The 8,315-nt window shown below is 38.0% G+C and overlaps 1 non-coding gene across 1 annotated transcript; it reads right to left on the bottom strand.

Annotated features, from left to right (window-relative positions):
- Positions 1 to 897: 897 nt before the first annotated feature.
- LOC124899872 lies at positions 898 to 1,003 on the bottom strand. The gene has a single exon (XR_007057435.1). It is a non-coding gene; the product is annotated as a small nucleolar RNA R71 (small nucleolar RNA).
- Positions 1,004 to 8,315: the final 7,312 nt, after the last annotated feature.

Genomic DNA, 8,315 nt, shown 5'->3' on the forward strand with positions numbered 1-8,315 from the left:
CTAAACCTAGCTTGCCCAACACTCATTAACTAAAATTGGTACTGACTCTTGATTAACTATACATGAATTACCCCTAGGATGGAATAACCCCAAGACCTCTCTTAATTGGTTTCAATCATTAATTATTTGCTTTCATATTAGTGTTATAGGTGCAATTTTGTTCAACATAGTTCAAATTCCAAAACCCCCATTTAATTTAATGTTTTGCTTTAAGTTTTCATTACAGGTTAACTCTCAACACACCTAGAAATAGAAAACTAGTTACACTTGTGGATTCGACCCCGACTCTTGTTGGGTTTATGTTGAGGATGACCACCTTGCTCCAAAATAATAATGTAAGTTGTATGTTATTAAAAATGGCATCGCTGTTGGGGAGTGAAGCTTAGTTTTCACTAGTGTTGTGTTGTTAGTAACTTTGGGCTAACCTTGGTGTTTGTTTAATTTAGTTATTGTTTTTGTCCTTCAATATGTTACTTTATTAGCACCCGTATTGCAATGAGCCAACTTGGGAGATATGATGTCTCATATTATGGGCATATAGGAGATATGGATTATCTTGATGATATGGGGCGTAATGGTGCCATCCACATCCTACGGGTTGAGAGAAATAGGGTACTCCATATCACAAGTGTAATGCTCCACATGTTACAAATGTAAGGCTTATTCGGGGGCCAACCTTACGAAGATGAAAACCTTTACATGACAAACTTCATTGAGGTATGCGCTCCATTTGATATTGCTCATATCACTTAAGAGTACATTCGGTTAAGGCTTTTCCCATTTTCCTTAATAGGTGAAGCAATTTTGTGGTTGGTTTCTACCCGCCAGATCTATTACATCTTGGGTAAAACTTATAGAGGCATTTTTGGATCGATATTTCCCTCATCTAGAATACTACAACTAAGAGATAAAATAACAAATTTTCATCAACTTTGTGGTGAGCCTTTATATGAGGTGTGGCAAAGGTTTAATGACAAACTCATGTAATGCTCTCACCTTGAAGCGCCGAAGAATATGATTTTCCAAATATTTTATTGGGCATTAGATCGATTAAATAGATCTATGGTTGACAATGCATTCGGGAGGTCCCTTGTTAAGTTTCCTTATGGAGTAGCCTCAAATGTGTTGAATTAAGTGACACATCTATCTAGAGGTTAGCACATGGGAGATGTTGAGGTGTCTGAGGAGGATCCCTCTGCATATTTTGTAGGCCAAGAGCAAAGGAGAAAAGATGAAGAGATAGATGAAAATATGATGAGGTGAGGACACAACTTGAGCTTCTTACTAGACATAAGAGACGGGCTTGTCTTGGGGTAAGTAAATGTCATATATTCGAAGGATATAAGATGGATGAGGGTATGGAAAAGGATGAGCTTTGTTAATAAGTAAGATATTTGTCAAATTATTTTGGGGGTTCCTGCCTTGCCTAATAAAGGCAAGGTAGGAATCAAGGTCGGCCCGATAAAGCAAGGTACATAAATAAGGATGTTTTGGCCTGAATCTTAATAGGAGAGAAGGGACCGACAAGATGGTAAGGGAAATGAGAAGTGATATCTCTAGATTACACCAAACAATGACTTCCCACTCAATATCCATCAAGAAATTAGAGGAATAAGTGGACCAAATAATAACACAACTCAATGTTAGACAAAAAAGGGCAACCTAGAGACGTGGTGGTTAATGCAAATACTAATGCATATATTGAGGCTATCATCACTAGGAGGGGCCGATCCTTGGTGAAATTCCCAATGATAAGATAAGTGATGGGCAATCAAATGTGAAAATAAAGCGGTTGGATAGTTCAAATGATAAGGCTCCTAAGTCCAACAATGAAATTGATGAACCATCAAAGGTTGTGGAAGAGAAAAGTGATAGAGAAGAGCTTATAAGAGTGGTTAAGGGTGATGACCCAAAAGTGAATGAACATTAAATTTCCTCATTGCCACAAATCAAAATTTCTCCCGATTCCCACAAAGGCTTATGAAGAGAGATGATAATGCCAAGTTCAATAAGTTTATTGAGAAATTTGGCAACCTATCCATCAATATCCCATTAAAAGAATCTTTGCTTGAAATGCCGGGGTATGCCAAATTCATGGAAGACTTGGTCTCTAAAAAGAGAGTTATGGAGGGAGAAACCATAGAGGTGACTCATAATTGTAGTGTGATTATGCCAAGCACAATTGCATTGATGAAAGAAGATCCGGGTGCATTCACCATCCCATTCACCATAGGGATATTCAAATATTCCAAAGCATTGTGTCACCATAGGGAGAGTATCAACTTGATGCCGTTTGCCGTGTTTTCCAAGTTGGGTTTGGGTACTCTTAAACCTACATCTATGAGGCTATTGATGGCCGATCGCTTAATCCAGAAACCCATTAGAGTGATATATGATGTGTTGGTGAATATCGACCAAGTTATCTTTCCAGTCGACTTTGTTGTTCTCGATTGTGCGATTGATCATGAAGTACCTATTTTTCTTGGTACACCTTTTTTATCCACTGAAAAGGCATTGGTATATGTTGAGTATGGTGAGATAAAATTTTGAGTAAATAAAAGAGAGGTCTCTTTCAATGTATGCAATGCCATGAAGCAACCTTTGGATTTACAAGTGATATCGGTGATTGATGTCATTGATGATGAAGTGATGAACACAATTTATATGGATCTTGTGAATAACCCTTTAGTGGGTGTATTGTGGAACCTTGGGAGTAACAAAATTAAAGGGTATGATGAGGTAGTTTCTTCATTGACAGGTCTTGGATCTTACTCCAAGAACTTGACTAAATTGGATCTTGACTTGTAGAATCGTAAAAGTCCATCCGCCAAGCCATCCATCATTGAACCTCCTCAACTTGAGTTAAAACTGTTGCCTTCTCACCTCCGGTATGTATTCTTGGGAGATCACTAACACGACCGGACCTCGGGCCTTATAGTAATGGGCATAATTTCAACCAGGACCGGGGACTACCCTCTGTTATCCAACCCAACCACCTATGTCCAGCCTTAGATATGATGAATTTCAAACATATAACAAGATAGCATTATTGTTCTCATTAAGACTCTGGGATAAGGAGACAACCATGATCGACCTAACTGAGTCCAACCATACTGCACCAACCGCCCAATCATACCATACCAAACCATAGACCATAAACCAAGGGAATACCAAAACATAATATGAAAATCAATCCCAAAATATAATATGATGGAATAACCAACAATATCGTCCAATGATGTCAGCCCATTGGCTTATTCCAATGCAAAGGCCTACACCAATACTGTTCCCGCCCATACCAACCCCATAAGTACCACAAGGCCTCTATCCAAAAAAGTAAACAAATCTGGTTGGGACATGGCCCCAACCATGGCCAAAACCAATATCCAAAATAAAATAAAAATGTCTAAAGAAATCTATAACATGAAATGATGCCTTCCGAAAGGATGGAAGCTAATTGTAATACCCCGAAAATCCAAGCCAATATTAGTGTCATGTTTCAAGTTCATGCATAGTACATCATGGTTCTTTTGTAGATTTTTGAGATAGTTGATGTATATTAAGTCCCCAAATAACTTCCAGCTATTAGACGAATAAAAATAATCCTTACGATTGAAATTTTGAGAAGAATATTGCTTTAGTTAACTTTAAACGAGAATATCTTATGCTCTACTCAGAAATGTCTAGATCAAGACCCACCAAGTTGTAGGAAATTGAATTATCTTTCCTGATACCAATTTTGCCGAAATCCGATACTCGAGTGAGAAGTTATGGCCCTTTTAGTGCAAGGCAGTAGCACAATGCGATAAGGCTGCATTGTGGTGATGGCTAATTTCACGTTCACCCTTTTCCAGTGTATCACCACAGTAAGTACCACGTTGTACAAAGGGGAATTTTTGCAGTTGTCAATTTCCAGTGAGGTACCGTGATTAACATCGCGTCGTGGCAAAGTTCTAGTCTATTGTCGTCCATTTCCAGAGATGCAACGCAATTGCACTGCATTGCGCCGATGGAGAAAATGGGGATTGTCCTTTTTTCAGTGGCCCGACGCAATTATACCGCGTCACACCGGTGAGCAAAATTGGGATTTTGAGTTCGTTATTTAATTTTCCAGGGACCGTTTGGTCATTTTACAAAGCCCCAAATCCATCCAAACACGGGATTTAAGTCCCAATAGAGCATTAGTTGCTTATTCTTTCACAATTTTCTCAAATTAAACTAGTTTTATTTCAAGAACAAAAATCCTAGCCTTCAAAATTCAAGATCAAATCTCAAGAATTCACAATCAATCCTCACAAATTTATAAGCCAAGGTATGTTAAGTGTTCATCGATGGGTTCCTTTCACCCATGGAGTCCAAGTATCCAATTCAAAATTCAAAATTGTGATCTTTACAAGTTACCATGATTTTTAAGTTTGATTTTTGCCATGAACCTCCATGAATTTTGATTCTTTATAATTTTACAAGAAATTGATGTTGGTATTAAACCCTATGCATTTGAGTAATGTTGTTCACTTATCATGAATAAGTACTATTAATGTTAAAATCATGTTACTACTCCAAGTTTTATACTATTCCCATGCTTAGCTTAAACTACGCATTACAAGTGTTTGATGAAATGCTTACAAGAATGAACTTTTGATAAATTCTTTCATATTAGGTCCTCCAAGTTTAGCACTATTTTACTATTATTGCTATCTAGTCCTGGGGGTTATGAATACTCAAAAACTTAGCTGTTTACTTAGTCTCAGTATCTTCAGAATAGTTCAGAATATGTTATAAGCATTATCAGTTCAGTCAGTCATCAAAAGCAGTTAAACTTATAACAATTCAGTATTCTAAGTCAGTTCAGTTGGGAGTAGGATTTAGCATCGAGCGAGTTCAGGGATGACGGCTTCCCCATAAGATAGGTAGAGTCGTTAGTAGCAGTCCCTGTACTCTAGAACTATGTAGCCAGCATAGGATACGAGGGGTCACCCATTAGTTTAGGATTGACTACCTCGTAGGGGTTACCCGTCAGTTTAGGCTTGATACCCTTAGTCCTTCGGAATAGCATATTAAAGGATTCACACAGCCAGTGTTAGTACCCGTGGAACAGTACTGACACCCTTCCAACTGGGGTCACAGGTTGGACCCCAAACTTGCTCATTGGGGCATGTTGGTTAAATGATAGCTCCCCACAGTCTCAGTCTAGTCATCAGTTCAATGATTCAATTTTAGATTTACTTGACCATAGCATACAAATATCAGTATTCAGTATTTTAGATTTCAGATTATATTCAGAACATGTTTTATGCTTGGTCATGCATCTTTAGCACTTACAGTTTCTATGTATTCCATTCAGTATGTCATGCTATATATATTCAGTCAGTTATTATTCATCCACATGAAATAATGCATATCAACCTACCTCATTTAGCATACCAGTACATCCAAAGTACTAATCACATACTATTTTCTTGCGCTATGATGTATCATATCATAGGTTCGGACGCTCAGTTCTCGAATCACGTATAAACCTCCTAATTATCAGCTGTAATAGTGGTGAGTCCTCATATTTTAAGGACAAACTATATTTATTTTCACGCTGTCAGTTTAGTAGTTAGTTGGAGTTAGTTGGGGCCTATCCCATCAATTCTTATTCAGTCAGTTTAGAGGCTTTCAGATATTTTAGATAGTTAGTAAATTATCAGATTTTAGTTGTCATTGTCAGATGTTTTATCAGTATTATCAGTTTTGTTTACAGATTTTTTCAATTTTATTACTTAAAATCTTATAGCATTCCACAGTTAAATTTTGCGTATGACCTTTTGTTATCAGTTTTACTCAGTGCTCACAGTAGGTATAAACTCATGGGTTAGATTGTGGTCCTTCGGGACTGTAAGCACCGTGTGGAGCTTATGGTGTACTCTCGGGGTGTTACACTAACAACTTTAGTCCAAATGCTGATACCAAATTCGCGTCCTAAATAGAAAGAGTAAAATAGTGGTTCCTAATAGCGTGGGTGTACAACTACCAGTAGATGGGGTTAGCGAGTGACCGCTAACATGAATCTTAGGATACGGGTAAAATAATGCCAGTCATAAAACAAAGTAAATCCATCCATAATGCATACAACCATACATATATAAGTTCCGGGAAAAGGAACCAGGTTTATCATGCACTTAAAACATTTACCTGGGCTGTGTAGCTTTGCCATCCTAACCACCCACGGGCCATATGGGTTCAACATCCCCTGCTGAAAGGGCCTCAGTGCGTGTAGCTGCACGACTAGGGAATATCTTATGGGATGATTAGTGCATCCCCCAATATAAAATGTGATACATGCATATGGTCATAAAGACCACTAATATTGGCAAATATAAGTTTCCAATTTTGGTCCCCCCAGGACCGCCACCTTTCACGGCTTAGCTACACACCTCTCCATTAACACCTAATTAAAAATCATGCCCCAAAAATTCATTTACCATTTATTAACCAAGGTCAATATTGGGGATATAGTCATACGACCACTTACTTGAAAGTAATACCCACAACCAAACCATTTCGATTAAGGAGGCCTTGGGTGCCCTCCCAATTAGCATATTAAATCCACTTGGGAGACTCCTATGTTCTCAACAAGCATAACCATTTAGGCTTTAGGATTTTCAAACCATTTAAGCCATGCATAAATCCTTTGTCCAATTTAAAACATGCAAGAGTTCCATTAAAAAAGGTCAATGCAAGAACATATCTTTATAAGCATTTTATCAAACACCTTGAGGGCATAATATAACCAAAACCAATTCCAAAGACCATTAAACCATTACCATGAAATCCAATTGTCCAAAATCGCCATTAATGCATATAAAAGCATAATTAAAACCATAGGAAACCATAACCAAGCATTCAATATCAAAACCCCCAAATAATAGTTGAAAACCATAATCATGAAATAGTAAAACCATGAAATCAATCATATAAACCATGCCTTTAGTTGAAATTACAATGAGGGAATAAAATCATGCCTTATACCAAAGAATTGATGGAAAGAAATCACCAAGACAAGCCCCAAAGCAATCTATAAGATGAAACCCTAGCCTTCTTTCCCCAAAAGCTCTTGAGAGAATTAACAGATGTTTTGGAATAGTTTCTAAGTGTTAATGAATAGAATAATAGGGTAAATAACCACCTAAGTGTATTAGAAGTCGTGGGTCCTAATTTGGGTAAGTAGGGAAATGTCCAGAATACACCCACTTAAATCCCTTAAAAATCCATCATAGGGATACAGCTGACTCATACGAGTTGTACCCTCCAATATGATCGGTATCCACCACTCATATCCAATCCTCAACCTTTGGATCAAACACTGTCTAGTATAAAACTCATCCAACCAAGTCGTAACCACATCATATAATCCGTACCCATAACCAGTATCCCTGACTAAATAAAATACCAGGAGGATCAAATACAACCCACCATTCGAGTCCTTGATACGACTCGTACCAATCCCTTACGACTCACACCTGTAAGTCATACCCATTCGAGTGACCAAAACCATCCCACCAAATAACACTCATCAGCATACGACAAGACCATATCTCTCATACCCCAGCATATGGCTCGTACCCATGAGTCATATTGGGTCCGAAGAACAAATTTTCAGGAAATTTTCTAAGGGTCAAAACCCAGGATATCTTAGTTCTCCCCCAGTAGGAACATTCATCCCTGAATGATGGACAAGGTAGGGGTAACCAAACACAGAGTCATTTGCATTATCAAACATCCCTTCGACAAAGGTTGAAAATAAAGAGGCAAAGATATTTATCTTTCCTTTAATAAACTCAAAAAATGAAGATGTGTTTAAGACATATACCTTCCGCATGAATCCCAGGAGTAGAAAACAAATGCGGATACTTGGACTTCATGTCCTCTTATGCTTCCCAAGTAGCTTCTTCCACCTCATGGTTCCACCATAGAATCTTAACCGAAGCCACATCTATGGTCCACAACCAATGAACTTTCCTATATAATATCTCAACCGAGACCTCATCATAAGATAGAGAGTCCAAAATACCCAATCCTTCCAAAGGAACAACCAAAGAAGGATCACCAAGACACTTCCTCGATATAGAAACATAAAAGACTGGATGAACCAAACTTAAGCTAGATGGCAACTCCAACTCATAATCAATATTTCCAACTTTTCGCAAAATCACATAAGGACTAATGAACCAAGGACTGAGTTTGCTCTTTTTTCCAAACCGCACCACTTCCTTCATGGGAGATACCTCGAGGAACACCCTATCCCCGATCTCAAACTCCAAGTCTCTATG

This window comes from Capsicum annuum, chromosome 6, assembly GCF_002878395.1.
Source record: "Capsicum annuum cultivar UCD-10X-F1 chromosome 6, UCD10Xv1.1, whole genome shotgun sequence".
Taxonomy (NCBI): domain Eukaryota; kingdom Viridiplantae; phylum Streptophyta; class Magnoliopsida; order Solanales; family Solanaceae; genus Capsicum; species Capsicum annuum.